The sequence below is a fragment of the Camellia sinensis genome, chromosome 3, assembly GCF_055761805.1.
Source record: "Camellia sinensis isolate YWXY chromosome 3, ASM5576180v1, whole genome shotgun sequence".
Lineage (NCBI taxonomy): Eukaryota > Viridiplantae > Streptophyta > Magnoliopsida > Ericales > Theaceae > Camellia > Camellia sinensis.
Genome location: NC_138963.1, coordinates 9,585,696 through 9,609,264, shown reverse-complemented (window position 1 = coordinate 9,609,264; position 23,569 = coordinate 9,585,696). Strand labels below are relative to the sequence as shown.

Sequence of the window (23,569 nt, the reverse complement as noted above, 5' to 3'; positions counted from 1 at the left end):
ATGCCTAACCTGTTCTCTAATGTTATATGCATTATAAATAACTCTAAACTATATTTTGAATAATTGAATTGCAACTCAAAACTTCAATTTCCCTAAAAATTTTACAATTTTCTATTCTAATTTAATTTTGAATAATGTTTGGTAGCTCGAGACTTTTCCCCCCTCGAATCCCTCTAATGCCCAAAACGACGTCGTTTTGGGCATTAGGTTTTTTTTTTTTTTTCCCTTTTTTTTCCTCCATTTTCATGCAGGGGAAAGAGGGAGAGAGAGAGGGAGAGAAAGAGAGAAGAAGAGGGGAGTCGTCGCAGCAGAAGAAGGAAGAAGAGGGCTGCGAGCCTCGCCGCCCGTCGTCGTCACCTCACCGCCAGCTCGTCGCAGCAGCAGCTCCAGCTCCGACCACCGTCTCCGCCTCCGCCTCCTCCTCCCCCTGTGATTAGGGCCCCCTCCAGTCCTCCTCCTTCCTCCTCCTCCTCCTTCCTCCTTCCTCCTCTTCCTCCTCTTCCTCCTTCCTCCTCCTCCTTCTCCTCCCTCCTCCTCTTCTCATCCTTCCTCTTCCTTCTAATTTCTGCTTCTGAAAAAAAAAAAAAAATACAAAACGGCAACGTTTTGGAATTAGGGGGATTCGGGGAGCTCAAATTCAAGCTCCCTAGCATTGCTCTTTAATTTTTACATACTAGAATTAAAAGTTTGAGTCTGTTTGATTAGAGTGGACAATAAAGATGATAGAAGTGAAATGAAAGAAAATTTAATTTTCTAGTCTCTGTTTGGTTAAGACAAAATTTGGGTGAAAAAGATAATTGGCTAGTTTCACAATATTTTTTTTGGGTGTGCTTTTTACATAATAAAGTTATCATGGTAATACGAGGTGTACACAAAACTTTCTACATTTTCCACCATTTTAATGCGAAGAAAACGGAGAATTTTATTTATTTATTTTTAATCTTTTATATACTTTTCATCTTAATTAAATTCAATTTTCTTTGAAGATTATTAAGTTGCCAGAAATAGCAAGGTATTGCAAATTGTATATAGTAACGTTATCCAAACATAATTTCGCCCCGAGATTCTATTTGTATGATTAACTCATTTGGATAGAATTATTTCTATGTTAATTTTTAAATAGTCTATTCACACATAGTATCCTTGTATAAGGACCATGAATCCCAAGAACGGTGAGATACAAAATAGGAGATTAAGAGGAGAATTAAACTAATGGACTAGATTACAAAATTGATAGAATTTTGTCAATCATTCTTCATAATCTTATATGAAATGTAACGCTCCAAAATTATTTAAATTAAAATATTACCCATGATTAATCCGAAATCTTATCATGCCAAATAACAACATTAGCCCAAAAGTCCTCTTTCTCATTGAACTATAATTTCAAATTACACGTTCCAAGTTCAACTAATAGATACATCAACATTAACATAGTTTAACAAGCTAGAGGATACAATTATGAAGTCTTAATGACTTACAAATAAGCAAGGCAAGGCCTTGTTGCAACAAAATGGACACATGGTCCTCAAGCAAATATGTTCAGAGTTTCCACATTAGACATCCATGAGCCTTCGTGCTCCAACAAAAAAACAAAAGAGTCATTCTCCTCCTCATTGAGGTGGTTGCACATCACCAATTCTTGAAAATTTGTTAGATATGAATGAGTTAGATGCTCAGTAGAAATACTTTTAACAGAGTATCTAATTATTCAAAAATCCACATGGTATTATCACAACCAAATATATTTAATTTAGTTCATGAAATTTATTGAAGAAAAGATGCATAAATTTATAACGTTCACAATCTTGCAACTCAACATCGGGGGGTAAATACGCCATGGGGGTGCAACTCGGGCGGGTTCAGGCGGGCTGAGAGGTTGTCCAAGACCAGACCAGACCAGCCCAGCCCAGCCCAAGTTGTGTTGAGACCTACCCAGGCCCGAATTGTAACCCAAGATTACTTGTCCAAGTCCGACCCGAGTTAAACCCGAATTGCCCGAATTGTAAATGAATTTCAGTTTTTTTTTTTTTTGGCAGCTGCTTTATTAAATTATTAAAACTTGACTTTATTTACATTTTTTTTAATATAGAAAATCATTAATACGATCAAAACAAATAATTTATATAATGTAAGAGAGATGCCACTATAGTAGTCCTTACAATTTATGAGTGGAAAAAAAAAAGAGCAATTTTATGTTATTTGTATATATAATATATATTCAATATGATTTAATAATCTAAATTACTTTAATATCATGTAATGACTAATAATTTATATGTATATTTAATATTTTTATATATCTATATATGTATAATTCAGGGCTTCGGGTTGCTCGGATTGTTCGACATCTTTGCCCAAGCCCACCCAAATTTAATTCAGGCTTCTGAATTTTTGCCTAAACTTGTACCGAATTTGAAAATATCTTGTCCAAGTCCTAAAAAAATTCGAACTGGGTTCGGGTTGAGCCCGTCCAAATTGCACCCCTAATACGCTATGAAGCCCCTAAAGAGAGTCCCAATACTTACATATACATAGGTTTATAGCAAAAAATATCCCAACATTTGCCGGCTATTAATACAACAGCAAATGCGCATCTAAAATCATCTGTTTTTTCACTTTTACCGACTACAATATAGTAGGACCAATGGACATCCAAAAATACTTTCCCACATCCATCCGACAATAAGCTCAATACAGGGTAATTGGCCACCTTAACTCCACGTGCGGGTACCAACATAATACACAACTATTCCCAAAACCGACTCCCTACTTGAACTCACACGTTATTTACCACCCCCTCAAAACAATCTTTCTAAGGCTTCCAAGTATTTATACATTTATGAAGATTAAAGTAATTTTTCACCATTTAAGCCATTGAGATATCTATAAAATGACAAATCCCAAAATCATAAATAAAATCTCAAAAACATCCAAATTTCACAATTCTCAATTCAAATTCCTCTCAAATAACATAATCCAATCACCAATTTTAAGGAATTGAAGACCAATTTCATGTAATCACATTATCTTCAATTTTCAAAAATTAGGGTTCCATAAAATTGAGGGTTTTTGCCCCTCTATCATATCTAAGGTCATTTCTCATGTAAATTTCCATAGTTTTACAATAATAAAAGGAATCTTAAGAAAAAGGTAGAGACATTTCATTTTTGAAAGAAAACTTCAATGCTAAACTCAAACATTCATCACTTCATCAATGTCATAACAATACCACATAAACATCTTCAAATCGAAGAGATACAATGTTAAAAGTAATCCTACCTCAAGAATCAAGACCAAGACCATAAAATCCCAATGCAATCAGTAAAAAGCTTTATCTCTACCCAAACTCCAACTTTTGTAAGAAAATGGTTGTAAATCAAAGTAGAATGAGAGATTTCTAGATAGATATAACTACGATTTTCAAAGCTAGAAGAGAGAAGAGAAGAAAGGCAAGAAAATGTGAAGAAAATGATCTCAAAAGTCACTTTTACGTGGCATATCACGCAGAATGCTCAAGCGGTCTTGTTACCACTTGAGTGGTGAACAAAACCTTCCAGTATCTCTGCCTAAAAAACAAGATACTGTGGACCCCTCTTCCTCGCTCGAGCGACCATTTGATCGCTCGAGCAGTCTCTCAACCTACAAAGCAAACTACTGGGAGCACCTCATTTTCACTCGAGCGGTCTTTTCACCATTCGAGCGGTCACCTGGGATGAATTGTCACATCAAAAATCTAAGTCCCATGATCACTTGTGATTATTGACTAGAGAGAGTGCAAGTACAACTAGGACAAATCAAAGGGGAAAAAAAAAGAGTCGAGAAAGAAAAAAAAAACGAAGAAAAGTTAGGAAAAAAATTTAGGAGACCAAAATAAAATCACGTCATAGATAATTTTTTTTCAACATATTTTTATTAAAATTTAGTTAAATTATATATATATACATATATATATGTCTATAAGTGTATATAGATATTTTAAAAAGTATATCGTTGTATATTACTATTTCTATTATATTTAATGAAAATACTATGACTAAAAATAAATCTAAAATAGAGATAGGTGATCAATTGCAATTGCCACTTAAGGATGACACTTCAAAATTAATTGAGAGAGTTAAGAGTTTAGAGAGAATGAGAGTTTGAGAGACAGATTTGTTTGTGAGAAATAAAATGAGAGAGGGGTGATGGTATTTATATATATAAAAATAAAAAATATATATATATATATATAGACTTGGGAGGGAGGGGTTAATTTATATATATAAAAATAAAAATAATAAAATTGGCTGTTGGTGGAATTAACGGTTATATGACTGTTTCAAATTTTTTTTTTTTTTTTAAATTTTGACCGTTGTACTAATAGGGGGGTAGGGAGCTGTTGGGGTTGGGTCGAGCCAGATGGGGAAAAAAAGTTCTGGCCGAGCTCATGGGATGGGTCACACTCCATAACACACTAGGGTCGGGCCGAGCCCTAGAACGCATAGCGTAGGGTCTTAGGTTGGGCTTAGGCTCGGGCCTGGTTAGGCCCACCCAGGGTGCGAGCAGACTTAGGGTATGCCATGAACTTGTGGACCAAATTTACACCCCTATATATGGGTAGTGGTTATGAGATATGTGATTAGTGGCTATGATATATGTGATGTTGATTATAAGATAAAGGGTGTTGGTTATGAGATGTGGTTATGACATATATGTGGGCAAAGGTTATGAGATATATGATTAGTGATTATGAGATATGTGATTTTGGTTATGAGCAGAGTGGTGTAGTTATAAGTCAATGGGTGTTTGATTATGAAATATGTGATTAGTAGTTATGAGATATGTAATGTTGGTTATGATCAAAGTGATTTGGTTATGAGATATGTGATTAGTAGTTATGATATATGTGATGTTGGTTATGAGATATTTATATAATTTTGGTTATGAGCAAAGTGGTGTGAAAAGGTGTTTGGTTATGCTATATGTGTCAGTGGTTATGAGATATGAGATATTGGTTATGATCAAAGTGGTGTAGTTATGAGCAAAAGGGTGTTAGTTATCTGATATGTGTAGTGTGGTTATAAGATATGTGATGTTGGTTATAAACAAAAGGTATTGGTTATGAAATATGTGACTAGTGGTTATGAGATTACGACTTAAAGGGGTTGGGTATGAGATGTGGTTATGATTCATGTGGGTAGTAGTTATGAGATATGTGATCAATGGTTATGAGATATGTGATGTTGGTTATAATCAAAGTGGTGTGGTTATGAGCAAAATGGTGTTAGTTATAAGATATGTCACTAGTGGTTATGAGATATGTGATGTTGATTATGACAAAAAGGTGTTGGTTATGAGATATGTGACTAGTGGCTATGAGATATGTGATGTTGGTTATGACTCAAAGGGCTTGGTTATGAGATGTGGTTATGATTCATGTGAGTAATAGTTATGAGATATGTAATCAATGGTTATGAGATATGTGATATTGGTTATGATTAAAGTGGTGTGCTTATGAGCCAAAGGGTATTAGTTATGAGACATGTGATTATGGTTATGAAATATGTAATATTACTTATGAACAAAATGGTTTTGGTTATGAGATGTGGTTATGACTAAGTTATGATTAATTTTGATTTTAGTTATAAAGAAATATGATTTTGACTCATAACTATAAAAGTGACCTATTTATCAGGTCACCTTTAATGATATGGCTCAATCTTAGTCATTAATTTTTCATATACCGTATATTTTTTTGAACAAGATGTACTATAGACTTTCTGCCAATTTGGTGGTCAAGTTGCGAGATTTCTAAATGGATCCTTGTCTCCGTTGAATACACTAGATTTGAGTAGTAACAAACTGCAAGGGCTTATTCGCACATATTTCTTTGATGTTGGAAGGCCAATATCCTCACGTTCTTTCAACAACTTTAGTGGCACCACACAGCTTGAATGGATTCAAAGCCTGCAAAATCCTACAAAACTTGATCTTTCATATAACAACTTGTCAATCAATGCAAGTGGCAGTAATTCTAGCTTGTCTTCCTTTCCCCATCTCAGCATATTAAGATTGGCTTCTTGCGAGTTGCAAAAATTTCCTCCACCAATGAACCTGTCAAGAACTATCAATTTAGATCTTTCAGACAACCAAATTTCTGGGGAAATACCTGATTGGATTTGGAACGTTACCAGTGGAAATTTAATGTAGCTGAATATTTCTAGCAATCTCCTAGTGGGAATACTGAGACAATATAATTTCACTAGTCTTAGTGTCATTGACCTACACTCCAATCAGCTCCATGGTGAAATCCCAATACCGTCACAATCAGTTATCTATGTGGACTACTCAAGCAATAATTTACAATCTGACCTTTGCTATCTTCTTCTCTCTTTCAAATAATAGCCTCACTGGTGTCATCCCTCCATCAATATGCAACTCAACCAACCTTCAAGTTCTTGATTTGTCCAGCAATAGATTAAGTGGCAGTGGCACTATACCACAATGTTTGATTGAAAGTCGTTCTGCGACTCTTGGGGTACTCAATTTGCGTAATAACAATCTTACTGGTAATATTTCGGGCAGAATAATAATAGGAGTCATGAAAAAAAATCATAAAATGCATCATGAAGATTTTTCATCTCTTGATTAGTGTATGATGTTTTATTTTAGGTGTAATCCAAAGGTAAAGAATCTTTTATAATCATTTTCATGATATTTTTTTCATGATTTGGTCAGGCACGTTCCCATAAAGTTGTGCTTTAGAGATGTTGGACTACAATGGGAATCACTTGGAAGGACATGTTCCCTAATCTCTGACCAATATAAATTCAAACAATATGTTAGGGAAAATATGTAATTCCCCACAAGTAAATCAATCAATGGGAATAAAAACTAATGCGAAAAAATTAAATCAAAAGCAACACAAGAATTTTACGTGGTTCCCTCAATGTGAGGTACGTCCATGGGATCGAAATCCGATTTCACTATCAACCAAATAAGTTTCCAAACGATTACAAACGAGACACGAATGGTCTCATAAAACCACCCTTAGGTGAATTCCAAATAATCGCAAAAAAATAAAAGGAAAGACCTTACCAAATAGATGAACCAAAATTTTCAGAACCAAAGTTGAAGAAGACCAAAAATAACGAACTAAATCATCCAACTATGAAGCCGAAACCGAAGTAGCCAACCGAAGATTCCACACCTTAATCAATTAAGCCACTAGATAGACTTTTCCACATGCACTATCTCACAAAACAAATTGATCAATGAAGTGCTGCTGCTTCACAAAAACGGCTGTTTTTTTTTTCTTCATACACCCGAACAAAAACCATAAACAATATATATATATATATATATATATATATATTGTTAAATCTAGGACTTGTTTTTATCAAAATCCTAGTTGTATCCAAAATGGATTGGGTCTCTAAAAATTAGATATAATATATTAAAATATATTATACCTAAACCAAACCAAATTAAAATTCATTAACAAACCAATTGGGCCTCAAACTCCAATAAGGAGATATATCCCAGCAATTCTCCCCCTATCGACTTAGGTGGAGACATCAACCATACCCGCCAAAGTTCGACACTTCAAATGTTTATCCCTTGACAAAGTCTTAGTCAACATATCTGAAATATTATCATCCGTGTGAACCTTTTTGAGTTGTAACAATTTCAAATCTAACACATCACGAATCCAATGGTATCTCACATCAATGTGTTTCGATCTCGAATGAAAAGTAGAATTTTTACTTAAGTGAATAGCACTTTGACTATCACAATAAAGCACATACTTTTCTTGCTTCAAACCTAACTCTTGCAAAAATTTCTTCAACCATAACTCTTCTTTGCAAGCTTTTGTAATAGCAATAAATTCAGCTTCGGTAGTTGAGAGAGCAACACATTTTTGTAATTTAGATTGCCATGCCACAACTGCCCCTGCAAAAGTCATCAAATACCCTGAAGTAGATTTCCTAGAATCAATATCACCGGCCATGTCAGAATCTGTGAACCCATCAAGCATCGGCTTACCATCCCCAAAACACAAACACACCTTCGAAGTCCCTCGAAGATACCTTAGAATCCATTTTACCGCTGCCCAATATTCTTTACCCGGATTAGAAAGAAAATGACTCACCACACCAACGGCGTGAGCAATATCTGGTTTTGTACAAACCATGGCGTACATCAAAGAACCAACTGCTGAAGCATAAGGAATTTTCAACATCTCTTCCTTGTCTTTCTCACTTGTAGGACATTCATTTGAACTAAGCTTGAAGTGACCTGCAAGTGGACAACCAACCAGCTTTGCTTTATCCATGTTGAACCTCTCAAGCACTTTCTCAATGTAACTTTCTTGAGACAACCAAATTAGCCCCTCTTTGAGATCACAAACAATTTTCATACAAAGTATTTGCTTTGCCGGTCCCAAATCTTTCATAGCAAAAGACTTGTTCAACTCCAATTTCAACCTGTTTATCATGGTAGAATCTTGACCCACTATTAACATGTCATCAACATAAAGCAAAAGAATAATAAATTTGCCATCCGGGAAATTTTTCACAAACACACAATGGTCCGAAGTGGTTTTAGAAAAACCATTATTCATCATGAAAGAGCCAAATTTTTTGTACCATTTCCGCGGGGCTTGCTTAAGGCCATACAAACTTTTCTTCAATTTGCAAACAAATTTCTCTTTCCCTTTCTCTACAAAACCTTCTGGTTGCTCCATGTAAATTTTTTCTTCAAGATTACCATGAAGAAATGCGGTCTTCACATCAAGTTGCTCAACTTCAAGGTTCATACTTGCAGCCATGCCAAGTACAACCCGAATAGAAGGCATCTTCACAACTGGTGAAAAAATTTCGTCAAAATCAATACATTTTTTTTGCTTAAAGCCTTTCACAACAAGACGTGCCTTGTACCTCAGATTCTTGCCATCATTCTTTAATTTGAAAACCCACTTATTTTTCAAAATTTTCCTCCCCTTAGGAAACTTCACTAAATCATAGGTGTGATTTTCAAGTAAGGAATTCATCTCCTCTTCCATGGCCTTTTTTCAATCACCTTTCTTTGCATGCTCAATTGCTTCTTGGTAGCTCTCGGGCTCCCCTTGATCAGAAATCAACACAAACTCATTGGGAGGATACTTTCTTGAACGTTGTCGGTCCCTTGTAGATTTTCTCAACTCAAGTTGTGGTGGCGGTTCTTGAGTTGGATGCTCTTCCTCAATTTCTAGCTCAACTATTAGGATTAGCATCATCCTCTACATCTTCAATAGGTGGCTGCACATCTCCCCCATTTTCATCATCCACCGAAGATGAAGGAAATGGATCTATGTCAATGAGATCATTGGTTTTTGGCTCCGATTGATCACCTTTGCCAAAGTCTTCAATTGTTTGGTCTTCAAGAAACACAACATCATGGCTTCGAATGATTTTCTTGTCGATCGGATCCCACAATCTATACCCGAATTCATCACGCCCATAGCCAAGAAAAATACATTGTCTTGACTTGCTGTCAAGCTTGGACCTCTCATCGTTTGGAATGTGAACAAAAGCTCGGTAACCAAATACTCTCAAGTGCTCATAAGATACATCTTTACGGGTCCAAAATCTTTCTGGAACATCACCATTCAAAGGATAGGAAGGAGACAAATTGATTACGTCAACCGCTGTCATCATTGCCTCACCCCAAAAGGATCTTGGCAATTTAGCTTGTGAAAGCAAACACCTTATTCTTTCCACAATGGTGCGGTTCATCCTCTCGGCAACGCCATTTTGTTGAGGAGTCTTCTTAACTGTCTTTTGGTGCCGAATACCTTGGCTGCGACAATACTCATCAAATGGCCCAATGTATTCACCACCATTGTCTGATCGGATGCACTTCAATTTCTGCCATGTTTCTCTTTCAACCATGGCCTGAAAATGCTTAAATACTTCTAGAACTTGATCTTTAGTTTTTAGTAGAAAAGCCCAAACTTTCCTTGAATAATCATCAATGAAAGTAACAAAATAAAGTGCACCACTATGTGTTCTAACTTTTAAAGGACCACAAACATCCGAATGAATCAATTCCAAAACATTTTCTTTTCTAGAAGCAGTATTTTTATGAAAAGAAACTCTATGTTGTTTACCCGCCAAACAATGAATACAAGTTTTAAGATGTGTACCTTTCAAACCGGGTAAAAGCTCTTTCTTGAATAATACTTGGAGCCCCTTTTCACTCATGTGGCCAAGCCGCTTATGCCATAATTCGGTAGAAGTATCATCTTCAAGTGCATTGACAACACCTTTACAAATTTTTTCTTGCATCGAATAAAGTGTATGAGTCTTCTTGCACTTAGCCACCACCAAAGAACCCTTTGTGAGCTTCCATATTTCATCACCAAATTTATTGTTGAAACCTTCATCATCTAGCTTCCCAGTAGAGATCAAAATGAGGCGAATGTCGGGAACATGCCTCACATCTTTACGCAACAACTTGCAGCCCAAATTTGTTTCCAAGCAAACATCACCCATGCCGATAATCTTGGACATTACCCATTCGAACAGAACCATAATCTTCTTTGGTGTAAGTAGTGAAGAAATCAACTCGAGAAGTCACATGAAAAGAAGCACTGGAATCAATCACCCAATTGCTCTCTTGGTCCACAAAATTGATACAATCATCTTCACAAACGATCATGAGATCATCGGTAGAAACTTCCGTTGTGTCTTCTTGCTTCTTTTTAGTTTTTCAAGTTACCCAATTGCTTCCATCGAAGCTAGACATACGACTCACATTCCCCTCCATTGATTTACACAAATAAATAAACTCAAATAAACCGTAAGCTCTAATACCAGTTGTTAGGGAAAATATGTAATTTCACATAAGTAAATCAATCAATGGGAATAAAAACTAATGCGAAAAAATTAAATCAAAAGCAACACAAGAATTTTACGTGGTTCCCTCAATGTGAGGTACGTCCACGGGATCGAAATCCGATTCCACTATCAACCAAATAAGTTTTCAAACGATTACAAACGAGACACGAATGGTCTCACAAAATCACCTTTAGATGAATTCCAAATAATCACAAATAAACAAGAGGAAAAATCTTACCAAATAGATGAACTAAAATTTTCAGAACCAAAATTAAAGAAGACCCAAAATAACGAACTAAATCATCCAACTATGAATCCGAAACTGAAGTAGCCAACCGAAGATTCCACACCTTAATCAATTAAGCCACTAGATAGACTTTTCCACATGCACTATCTCACAAAACAAATTGATCAATGAAGTGCTGCTGCTTCACAAAAACGGCTGTTTTTTTTTCTTCACACACCCGAGCAAAAACCATAAACAATATATATATATATATATATATTGTTAAATTTAGGACTTATTTTATTAAAATTCTAGTTGTATCCAAAATGGATTGGGTCTCTAAAAATTAGATATAATATATTAAAATATATTATACCTAAATCAAATCAAATTAAAATTCTTTAACAAACCAATTGGGTCTTAAACTCCAATAAGGAGATATATCCCAACACAATATAACTTTTATTAAATTCAAACAATATAGCTTTTAAGTAGACCTTTTATACATTCAAACAATATAACTTTTATTCTATTCCTCTACATTTTATTAAAATTTTATTTTTTAACTTTTTAAGATGTAAAATTACTTCTTTTTTTATATTATTTTTCTTGTTATATATCCTTCTCAATTAATATAATGGCAAATCAATTTAATTTTTCTTCTGACATAATTGATCAAAGTATGATTTTATCAGTTTTAATTTTGAAAAATTCATTTTAGTAGAAGCAACTGATACAATTTATAGATATTGTCAACAATATTTTATAAAAAGTATAAATTATATATATAATTTAGAAAATTTCTATCATACACACCCAAAAAAGAGTTTCGTCCAATTACAAGATTTTGTGATGTTTAATTATAATTAAAGTTATCAATCCTACATCTTACCAGCTAGTACATATCATACCAGATTAGAAACGGGATACACATAAGCTAATTATGTTCTATCTAATTTCTTGGTGAGACGAAACGCATTGAGAATTAGATGGAACATAATTGGCTTATATGGATATTTGGTTAAGATGAAATTTTGGTGATGAAGTTAATTGGTTAGTTTTACAATATTTTTTTGGGGTGTAGTTTTTACGTAATAAAGTTATCATGATAATATGATTCGTATTTAAGTTGTTAGAACAACAATGATAGAGACCACTAATTTTGGAGTTCTAAAAAGACCACTAATGACATGGCATTCAATAAAAATAAAAAAAAAATACAACACCAAGGCCAAAACATCAAATCATTCTTGGTGGGACCCACTGCTACATCATTAGTGATAGCACTAATTAGTGCTCTCACCCATTTTCCTTGTTAGAAATACCAAGGTAATGCAAATTAGTACGTAGTAATGTTATTCAAACATAATTTTGGCTAGAGATTCTATTTATATGATCAACAATGATAGAGATCACTAATTTTGGAGCTCTAAAAAGACCACTAATGACATGGTACTCAATAAAAAAAGAAAAAAATACAACACCAATGCCAAAACATCAAATCATTCATGGTGGGACCTATTGCCACATCATTAGTGGTAGCACTAATTAGTGTTCCCACTCATTTTCCTTATATGATTACTCATTTGGTTTAATTAGTATCCTCATATAATGACTATGGAATCCCAAGAGGGGTGAGATAATATAAGAGATTAAGAAAAGAGTCAGACTAATGGGCTAGATTACAAAATTGATAGAATTTTGTTAATCATTCTTCATAATATTAAACCAATCCAAATATGAGATATAATATACTATTCAAAGGGATTGATAATTTTAAGATTACCAGTTCCATAAGTGTTAGTATCATATAATCCAATTCATTCAAATAAACATTACATAAAAGCTTGTAACCTCTACACCTAGTCTATACTCCACAATTCAACAGTATTATCATGTAGAGTAGATTTTGTTTATGTTCTGTGTCCCTACTCAGCCATTTGTTTCAACATTCTTACAAGCTTTAATTTGTTTCTAAGCATTTCACCAAAGCTAAATCAAATCAAACATGAGGACTATTTTGTTTATTTTTATTTTTGTATTTTTTTAATAATTAATTAAGAAAAGAAGACTTCGACCTCGACCTCGACCTCGATCTCGGTATGGAACAGATTCCAAGTCTGCCACCATTGAATGCAACGTCATCCTCTATTTTTTAATGTAGTTGTCCCACTCCCATCAGACTATAGAAAAAACTGTGGATTATTCCATGTCATTTATTGATTGGTTTAGAAATCAAACGCTTAAAATCCAACTTCCTGCTGTATCATCAAGGGTCCGAGACTATTTGTTGTGATCCGAATCTGCCCCTATGGGTTAAGGACATAATCGGTCAATAATCAAGAGATTACTTACGACCTCAAACCGTATAAGACATAACTCATCAGACTAAAGGGGGCCAAACGGAAGCAAATATTTAAAACTTTGTCTATAGAGCTGTACTTATATGCATATCATAACATTTCACATAAGTATTCGTTAATAACTCACATCAAAGGGAAATTAACATACCAACTGTACATACATGATCATTTAAGTCAAAGTCAGTCAAACCCAAAGTTTATATACAAAAGTGATCCAATGTTTTCGCCAACATAACAAAACTATAACAAAAGAACAAAAAAAAGGTGAAGACAAGTCTCGTGCATGAGACGTTGGGCTGGCTCTTCAAAACCTTGACTGTTTCCCACATATTTCACCGAGGCTGGGTTTGGACATCCCTTGGCTCACCTACATACACATGAATGAGCGTGAGCGAAAGCCTAGTGAATAATATCGAATAAAGAAGATGCACTATAACAATGTACAACAAACGGCCTTGGGCCTAATCGTTCCTGTCCGACGGCCTTTGGCCCAATCATTTGTGTCAAACGGCCTTCGGCCCATTCGTTCATTTCATACGGCCTCTGGACCATTCTTTCGTGTCATATGGCCTCTGGCCCATTCATTCACGTCATACGGCCTCTGGCCCATTCATTCATATCCAACGGCCTCTGGCCCATTCATTGATATGTCAGACTATCATTCATGTCAGATTGTCATTCGAGTCAGACTATCATTCATGTCAGACTATCATTTATGTCAGACGGCCTTAGGCCCATTCATATGGCATAGCAAACATTTGTCCACAATTCAAATTAACAAACTTATAAGACTCATAGGGAAATAAGTAATTGGACAAATAACATACTTCAAAATATCTTTATTAAGATATTACTCACAGTGATTGGCTGGATGATTTGCCTTGGATACACATTACATAACACATATGGGCCACAACACAAACGATTCAATCCGCTCTTAATTCATACATCCCTCTTAGGCTTCTTTCTTATTCTTTTAATTCATTCATAATGCTCGATGCATACCTAAGAGTACTTAGAAGTGAAAGAGAACGGAAAATGAAACACAAAACACTTTTACAAAATTTCTGAAACAGGGGTCCCCGCTCGAGCGGACCCATGAGGTCTGCAAAAGTATTGGTTACCTCATTTTTACGCTCGAGCGTGAAGTCGGCTGCTCAAGCTGAAAGTCTCACTACATGGCTCCCCGCTCGAGCGGACATCCATGTCTGCAAAACTTCTGGGAGCTCGTATTACCTGCTCGAGCGGCGCTTTCCCTGCTCAAGCGGACATGCCAAATTCTGGAAAATCTAGAATTGTTCTTGAGGCTCAAACTTGATATTCAAAGGCTCCAAAGCTCGAATTAAGGTACCAAAATAGGGAAACACATTATATATCATGAGTACACAAACAATATGAGGCCAATTGCTCAAAATCATGGTCCAATCTTCAAAATTAATCAACATTTCTTTAGTATAATCAAGGCTCATGCATTCAACCCTCATATAAGCTCCATATCTTCCATAATCAACCATGCATGCAGATTTTTGGCTTCATTTCTATTTCAAATCATGCAAATGACACTTATTATTATGGAACCCATGAAAATTATGCATGCAGGTGAAGATTGGTGCCCAATTCTCCATGTTCAACATTATTCATGCTAGCTCATACAAATTTCAAGCTCAAACACACAATTCATGGCAATCTCCTACATGCATGTGCATATTGACTCTCAATTCATCAAAACTAACTCAATTCATGTTCTTGATCACCCTTCAACTTTGAATTCACAAAGTTACAAACTAAAATCTATGAATTTACTCACCTAGGAGCTTCAAACTTCCAAATTCTAGCCAATTCTTGAGTTAATCTTCAAGATTTCCAAGCCTCTTGCTCAAATCTCCAATTGTTTCCCTCTCTCTCTCTCTCTAGCCGACCCTCACTCTCTTTCCTTAGAGCAATTTTCAGCTTTGAGCTCAAATAAATGAATATAAGTACAATAGAGCTCCTTATATAGTCTCTTACTAATCACATTTGGTTAGAGTTAAATAATAAAGCTTAATTAATCGTTATGAATCTAATTATTTTGATCCAAATCAATTTTCAATTAAATTTCACCGTAGGCTCTAAAAATTACGCTAATCACAAAGGCGTAGTCAATTTCGGTTTCTATGGCCGATAAGGCCTTCAATTTTCAGTTTATAACAGTAAGTTGAACAGATATTCCTACGGTGAACAGATAGAAATTCAAAACCACATATATTCATGTAAATGACACTCAAAATCATATCAAACACATAATCATATTCATAATAAAGATCAATTAGCATAATACAGAACAGGATTATCACACTATTAGGCTAGTGAGCACATAAAATGAATACAGTAAAAACATGAAATTCTGGTGAAATGATACCCTATTGCTGATTAGTCTGTCTGTCCCCATCGTTGTCCGGCTACACAGGACTTGGAACATTCAAAGTTGGTGCAAGAAAGTCTTTAATCATATTCTACTATTGGTGTTCAACTTATTTTATTTCCTAACAGTTCTGTGTTAAGTCCATTGTCAAGCAGTATAAGCCAATATCAATTTTGCCTTCATGTCAAGTATATTTTGAGTCAAGTTCACATGCATGACTGAGAGGTCTCTTTTGTGATATCTTAAAGCCACCACTCCAAACCTTAGCAATTCATTTCGTTGTCATTTGTGTGCTTCACCATAAGCTAAAAATGAGAATTATTTTCATTACCTGGCTTTTCTCAATCACCATACTCACTATCCTCTGCATTAGAACCATTCCAGTCTATAGCCAATGTTTGGAGGATCAAAGATCAATCCTGCAATTTCTGTCAGATTGGTGAATTGGACTCCAAGCAAAGCTTGTTGTGGTTGGAAGGGTGTGACTTGCGATCAAGTTGGTCATGTTACAGGTCTTGACCTGAGTAGCGAATCGACCTCAGGTGGAATCGGCGTGTCAAGTAGTCTTTTCAGTCTCCAATTTCTTGAGAGCCTGAATTTGGCTAAAAACAGCTTCAACTGGAAACAAATTCCATCCAGTTTCGGCAACCTTATTAGCCTGAAATATCTGAATTTGTCTAATGCTGAATTTGGTGGTCAGGTTCCGATTGGATTGTCTTGCTTGAAAAGGTTGGTTACTCTTAACCTATCTGCTATTTTCTTACCTGGAACTTCTACACTGCAACTTGAGAACCCAAATTTATTAACGCTTATTCAGAACCTCACTGGTCTTAGAAATCTCTATCTTGATGGCGTAAATATATCGGCTCAGGGGAGTGAATGGTGTTAGGCCATTTCCTCTTCCTTGCCTAATCTGCGAGTTTTGAGCTTGTCCAATTGTGATCTTTCAGGCCCTATTGATTCTTTTTTTCAAACAATCTCTCTGTCTGAAATCCATCTGGGTTCCAACAATCTCTCTGTTTCAGTTCCCGAGTTCTTTGCAAATTTCACAAATTTGACAGTCTTGAGTCTTAGTTCTTCTAACTTGGAAGGTCAATTTCCGCCAAAGATTTTCCAAGTACCAACGCTGCAGACTCTAGACTTGTCAAACAACATAAAGCTTCAGGGTTCTTTGCCAGAGTTTCTACAAAATGGATCCCTTCAGAGGCTTGTGCTTAGCAACACGAATTTTTTAGGCAGATTACCAGATTCTATTGTTAACCTCAGAAATCTGCCCAGGATGGAGCTTTCAGTCTGGAATTTCAATGGACCCATTCCAAATTCAATGGCAAACCTCAGTCATCTTGTTTATTTGGATTTCTCATCTAATGACTTTACTGGTCTAATCCCATCTTTTCAGATGTCCAAGAATCTCACCTATATAGACCTCTCTCATAATGCTCTAACAGGTCCAGTTCCTTCTAGTTACTTTGAAGGCTTTTCAAATATTGTATATATCGATCTAGCTTATAATTCATTCAATGGACGTGTTCCCTTGTCTCTCTTTTTTCTTCAATCTCTGCAGAAAATGCAGCTTTCCAACAACCAATTTGGTGGTCAAGTTGCCAGATTTCCAAATGTATCCTTGTCTCCATTGAATACACTAGATTTGAGTAGTAACAAACTAGAAGGGCTTATTCCCACATTTTTGTTTGATTTTCAAACAATTAATATCCTCTCACTTTCTTTCAACAACTTCAGTGGCACCATACAGCTTGAATGGTTTCAAAGGCTACAAAATCTTGAGAGACTTGACCTTTCGTACAACAACTTGTCAATCAGTGCAAGTGAGAGCAATTCTAGCTTGTCTTACTTTCCTCATCTCAACCGATTAAGATTGGCCTCTTGCAACTTGCGAGAGTTTCCTCCACTAATGAACCAATCAAGAATGGCCTATTTAGACCTTTCAAACAACCAAATTTCTGGGGAAATACCTAATTGGATTTGGAATATTGGCAATGGAACTCTCGCGTATCTGAATCTTTCTCGTAATCTCCTAGTGGGTATTCAAAGAACACATATTATTCCTAATCTTTACTGGCCTTGACTTACACTTCAATCATCTCAGTGGTGAAATCCCAATACCACCAGAATCAGCTGTCTATGTGGACTACTCGAGCAATAATTTCAGTTCTTCTATCCCTCTAGAACTTGGCAACCACCTAACCTCTTCTGTTTTCTTTTCTCTTTCAAATAATAACCTCACTGGTGCCATCCCTCAATCAATACGTAACGCAAGCAACCTTCAAGTTCTTGATTTGTCCAACAATAGATTCAGTGACACTATACCTCAGTGTTTGATTGAAAATTGTATGGCAACTCTTGGGGTACTGAATTTGCGCAATAATATTCTTGTTGGTAATATTTCGGGGACATTCCCAAAAAGTTGTGCATTAATAACATTGGACTTCAATGGGAATAACTTGGTAGGGCAGATTCCAAAGTCTCTGGCCAATTGTACAAAGTTGGAGGTTTTAAATCTTGGTTACAACAACATAAGTGATAATTTCCCTTGCTTCTTGACGAGCTCATCCCATTTGTGTGTGCTGAATTTGCGATCCAACAGTTTGCAAGGAGTCGTTCATTGTAAAGGGCACCATAATAATAGCTGGACAAAGCTTCAAATCATTGACCTAGCTTTGAACAACTTCAGTGGTCTTCTGCCAAACAAATGCTTCTCACATTTGAAGGCAATGATGGTTGAGGGGGGTAATGGACAATCAGATCTAGATCATCTGCATTATGAGTTCCTGAAACTCAACCACTTCTACTATCAGGATACAGTGACAGTTACCGTCAAAGGGTTAGAGTTTGAACTGGTGAAGATCTTAACCGTATTTACCTCCATTGATTTCTCAATGAATAGTTTCCAAGGAGAGATACCAGATACAGTTGGGGCTCTGAAATACCTCTATGTTCTCAACCTATCACACAATGTCCTCACAGGTCATATTCCATCATCACTTGGAAACTTGACATAGCTTGAATCATTAGACCTCTCAATGAACAAGCTAAGTGGAAGCATCCCGGAGCAGCTTGCAAGTCTTACATTTCTTTCATTCCTGAATCTATCATTTAATCGATTGGTTGGAAAGATCCCAATAGTCACTCAAATTCAATCATTTTCAGAAACTTCCTTCGAAGGAAACAGAGGATTATGTGGGGCTCCTTTGAACACTACTTGCATTCCACTGTTACTTTCACCAACACCGGCCTCCAACATATCGGGTTCAAGTTTGATGACAGAGTTTGATTGGGAAGTCATATACACAGGCGTGGGATTTGGGATAGGTGCAGGACTCCTTGTTTGGTTACTTGTGTTCTGGGAACAGGGGAGCCACTGGTGCGACACACACATTGAGAACTTTCCATGGATGATTACTCCAACTCTAGGCTTCATTTTCAGCTGCTGTAATGATGTGAAGGTAAAATCAGAAGGAAACACTACAAACCCCTTAGATGAGACAGAAGACTCCGACGATGATGAGGATGCAAAAGAAGATAAAGCATTCACCGGGCGGTACTGCATCTTTTGTTCCAAATTTGATATCTATAGGAAGAAAGCCATACACTACCTAAAATGCAATTGTCAAGAATCACCACCTATTTCGTCTTCTTCATCATTCTCTTCTTTTTCATAGGGAGATGCGAGATACAGTTGGGGCTCTCATATCCGTTGGTTCAGCTTCAAAAATGGCTAACACTCCTGAAGAGAAGAGTTGGAAGTAGAGTGCTTAGGACTCAATTTGTTTCAATGCAAAGCAAAAGCAGCAAAAGAATGTGTCAAATTGTCATTGTCTTTGGATAAACGTGCCTGCTCATGAACCGTGAAGCAAAGTATTTTGACAATCATGTTGTATTCGTATTGGTATTTTTGCATACGGGTACACCAAACATCTATTTAATTTTTAATTCTTACCGTACCCCGTAGGTTCTAGTATATACTCATACTGTACCCAACTAAAATAGTATTTTCTTTTATACAGAGTTGAAGTTAGTTTTACTGGATTTTTATTTTTATGTTTAATATGATTTTAAAATTAAATTGGGGGTGTGTTAATTATTTAATATAATGACATTAAATTTTAATTTATACTTTACTTTTGATATTAAATGTGAATTGTAAATTGGATCTTAACTATTTATGTTGTTTTTGGGTGCGAGATTAAGAAAGATTTGAGAAGGGAAATGAAAAAAGAAAAAGAAAGAGTGTATGAAATTAGGTAAAATATTAGTATATTTTACTTACATTTTCCCTTTCCTTTATCAAAACCTTCAACTAAACACAGAATTATGGTATCATAGTTTGGTAATGATAGTGACTCATTAATTCTTTGCACAATTAAATTGTGTCTGAAAGATTTTTCTATGGTATACACCATACAAAATGTATGGTAGGTACCAAATGGACGGCTAGGATTGCGCTATATCATTTTACTTGTTCCAGTAATGAGCCAATACTAAATTTGTTCATAAGTAGAATTAGTTTGATTATAATTTAGTAATGATTATGAGCCACTGCCACTTCTTCTCGTAACTATTAACAACATATCTCACAATCATATCTCATAATTAATATCACATATTTCACAACTACACAACTTTAACTATAACTAACATCACATATCACAACTTTGTGCATATATGACCATATATATCATAACCACTATCACATATCTTATATATCTCATAACTAATATTATTTTTTGATCCGCTACATTCACACAATTATGTGTATTTGGAAAGAAAAAATTATGTAAATAAACATTAATCTATTATTTTGGCTCATAACCAATGCCACGTATCTCATAATCATAACCAACACGATATCTTTTGTAACTAGTGCCACATATTATAATCATATATCTTATAACCACCACCATTCAGAGGGGGCTGAAGCATATCTGTGGCCTAAGACGGAAAATTTAAGTAGACCTTTTGTAAATTCAAACAATATAACTTTTTTTCTATTCCTCTATATTTTATTAAAATTTTATTTTTTAACTTTTTAAGATGTAAAATTACTTTTTTTTTAATATTATTTTTCTTGTTATATATCCTTCTCAATTAATATAATGGCAAATCAATTTAATTTTTCTACGGACATAATTGATCAAAGTATGATTTTATCAGTTTTAATTTTGAAAAATTCATTTTAATGGAAACAGCTAATACAATTTATAGATATTGTCAACAATATTTTATAAAAAGTATAAATTATATATATAATTTAGAAAATTTCTATCATACACACCCAAAATACCCAAAATAATGTTTCGTCCAATTACAAGATTTTGTGATGTTTAATTATAACCAAAGTTATCAATCCTATATCGTATCGGTTAGTACGTATCATACCAGATAAAAAACAGGGTACACATAAGCTAATTATGTTTGTGGAGAAGTGGTTTAGAAATACTCTTTTGATCTTGGGGGACGCTCGTGATTTTCAGCTAGTCACTTGAAAATGAATAAACACTCCGGCTGGGGGTGTCGGAATTAGCACTCCGACGAGCAAGTCAGTCTGTACTCTCTGAATTACTTGTATTTTAAGTTAAGTGCAATGGTTCTCACATACCTCTTTCTAGCTGATGTTCTTCTATTTATATTTTTTCTTTCTTGGGCCTCGGGGTTAGGCCCATCTTCAGTTCGCCATTCAGCTTCTTTTGTAGCGAACTGCTTTTCACTCGGCCCTTTGCCCAACCGGCCATTTGACCGAATAGGGAAAGATTTGATCGTGCGAGACGAAGCCGAATGCTATATATATATATATCAATTCTCCAAGTTCATCTATTCGGCCTCTTTACGACTCCCAATATTCGGTCCCCACAATTGCCCCCCCAAGCATTCCACTAATGACAGTTGGCTGGAGTGTTTGGTTTCGAACTCGAAAAGTCAGGGCCGAAATTCGGCGGTTGACCTCATTTCAATGCAGATGTCTGAGCACACGCTTCTCGGTTATCATCTCAACTTCCCGCTCCTTCGTACACTTCTATTTATTATGATTTAAAATTTTGACGTATTTTCAAATACATAAACATTTTTAGATGCTCGTCGCTGGACTACCTTTCGAATTATCTCTGCAACTTCCTTTCCTTCACTATCCTCTTCGTCTCTTGTAAGTTTTCTCCCTCTCTGCTCTAAATCCTTTTTCCTGGTTTATTTTTGGTTTAGAATATTCCTATAAACTGAAGAAAATGGCAAAACATTTGAAAGATCTCTTCTCCTCGGATCGAATTTCTGGCTTCCGACGCCATTTTTCTATTCCTGATGACGTCCGTCTGTCGCTCGTGACAGACAGCACCCTCGATATGGAGAGGGCTGATGAAACCACGATCGTTTTCTCTCTCCTATCAATCGCAGAGGGTGGAGTCTGTTTCCCCCTTCACCCATTCCTTAGGGCTGTTCTTTGCCATTGGGGTCTAATTCCTTCCCAACCCAATGTCAACTTTTTTAGAATCATAATGGGGATTATAGAGCTAAGCCGTCGCCTTAGGTTTAACCTCGGCATTCCTGCTATTCGGCATTGTTATGCCTTGGCCAAGTCTTCTGGTCGGCACGGACGTTATTTCCTTAGGGCCAAGGACACCGACCATCAACTAGTGACTATGCTTTCCAGCTCTGGGAAACGACTCAATGATGTTATGGTCGTTGTCCAAGGTAACTGGGAATTCGGCGAAAGCGAGGATTGCCTCGATCCTATTCCTAGGCGGATGGGCGAACCAGGTGGCCGTATAGCTTCTTGTGTTTATTTTTCTTTTGTTATATTTGTAAAGCTTCACTTTTGAGACCTAATGGTTTTGCTTGTGCAGGAAACGATTTGAAGAAAGTCCTGACCTCAACCAACGACGCTGTTCTTTCAGAAATCAAAATTGCGCTAAAATATTTTGGTCGTCCGAGTCTTCAGAAACAGAGGAGGGCAGCCCACGTTCTGCTTCGCTACGAGCCGACATATACGACTTTCTCAGCGGCAGAAAACATCCCAATTCCAAAGGGTGAAGAGTTTCTTACCGCTCTTATTCTGACCGACTTCAAAAACTTGCGGCAAGTTGGTTTTGAGGGGTCCGATTCAGAGCGGGTAGAAGTAGCTGAGGTCACCGAGTTAGATCAATCCGAAGAGGAAGTAGACGAGGCTTTGAGGTTGGCCTTTGAGGAAGCCGGCCTCAGTTCAGCCGATCCTCCGTCCACTTCGGGCCAAGGGAACCTTCCTTTTGACAACGTTTTTAACGGTCTAGAGGACCTTCCCGGCTTATATCCCGAAGACATGGCTGGGTTAAGCCTTACACAACTTGCCAAAAAGAGAAACGCGGAAAGGTTGGCTGCGTGGCGAAGGGCAGAGGCCATTCGATCATAAGTGCCACTTGCCGCCGAATCTCAACCCTCCCTTCCGATTGTCGAATCTCAGCCCTCCTTGCCTGTTATTGAGGAGGAAACGGCAAAGAACCGAAGTGCCGAGTCTGAAGTGGTTGTGCAGGCTGATCAAAAGGCTGAGCAAAGGGCAGAAAAGCGTCCTACCGAGGTCGAGGCCGGCTTAGAAGAAAACCATGCCGACAAACGGCCTCATTTAGAGGAATCGGATGTGATTGTGCTTTTTGTCATTCAACCGAAGATAAAAAAAAACACGCCGATCTCCTCTGATGCGTCGGCTATTAAAGACCCAGCCGTGGCGTTGAGCATG

The 23,569-nt window shown here is 36.3% G+C and overlaps 1 pseudogene; it reads left to right on the top strand.

Annotated features, from left to right (window-relative positions):
- The first annotated feature begins 16,103 nt into the window (after positions 1-16,103).
- On the top strand, positions 16,104-19,669 carry LOC114287867 (receptor-like protein 6; annotated as a pseudogene).
- Positions 19,670-23,569: the final 3,900 nt, after the last annotated feature.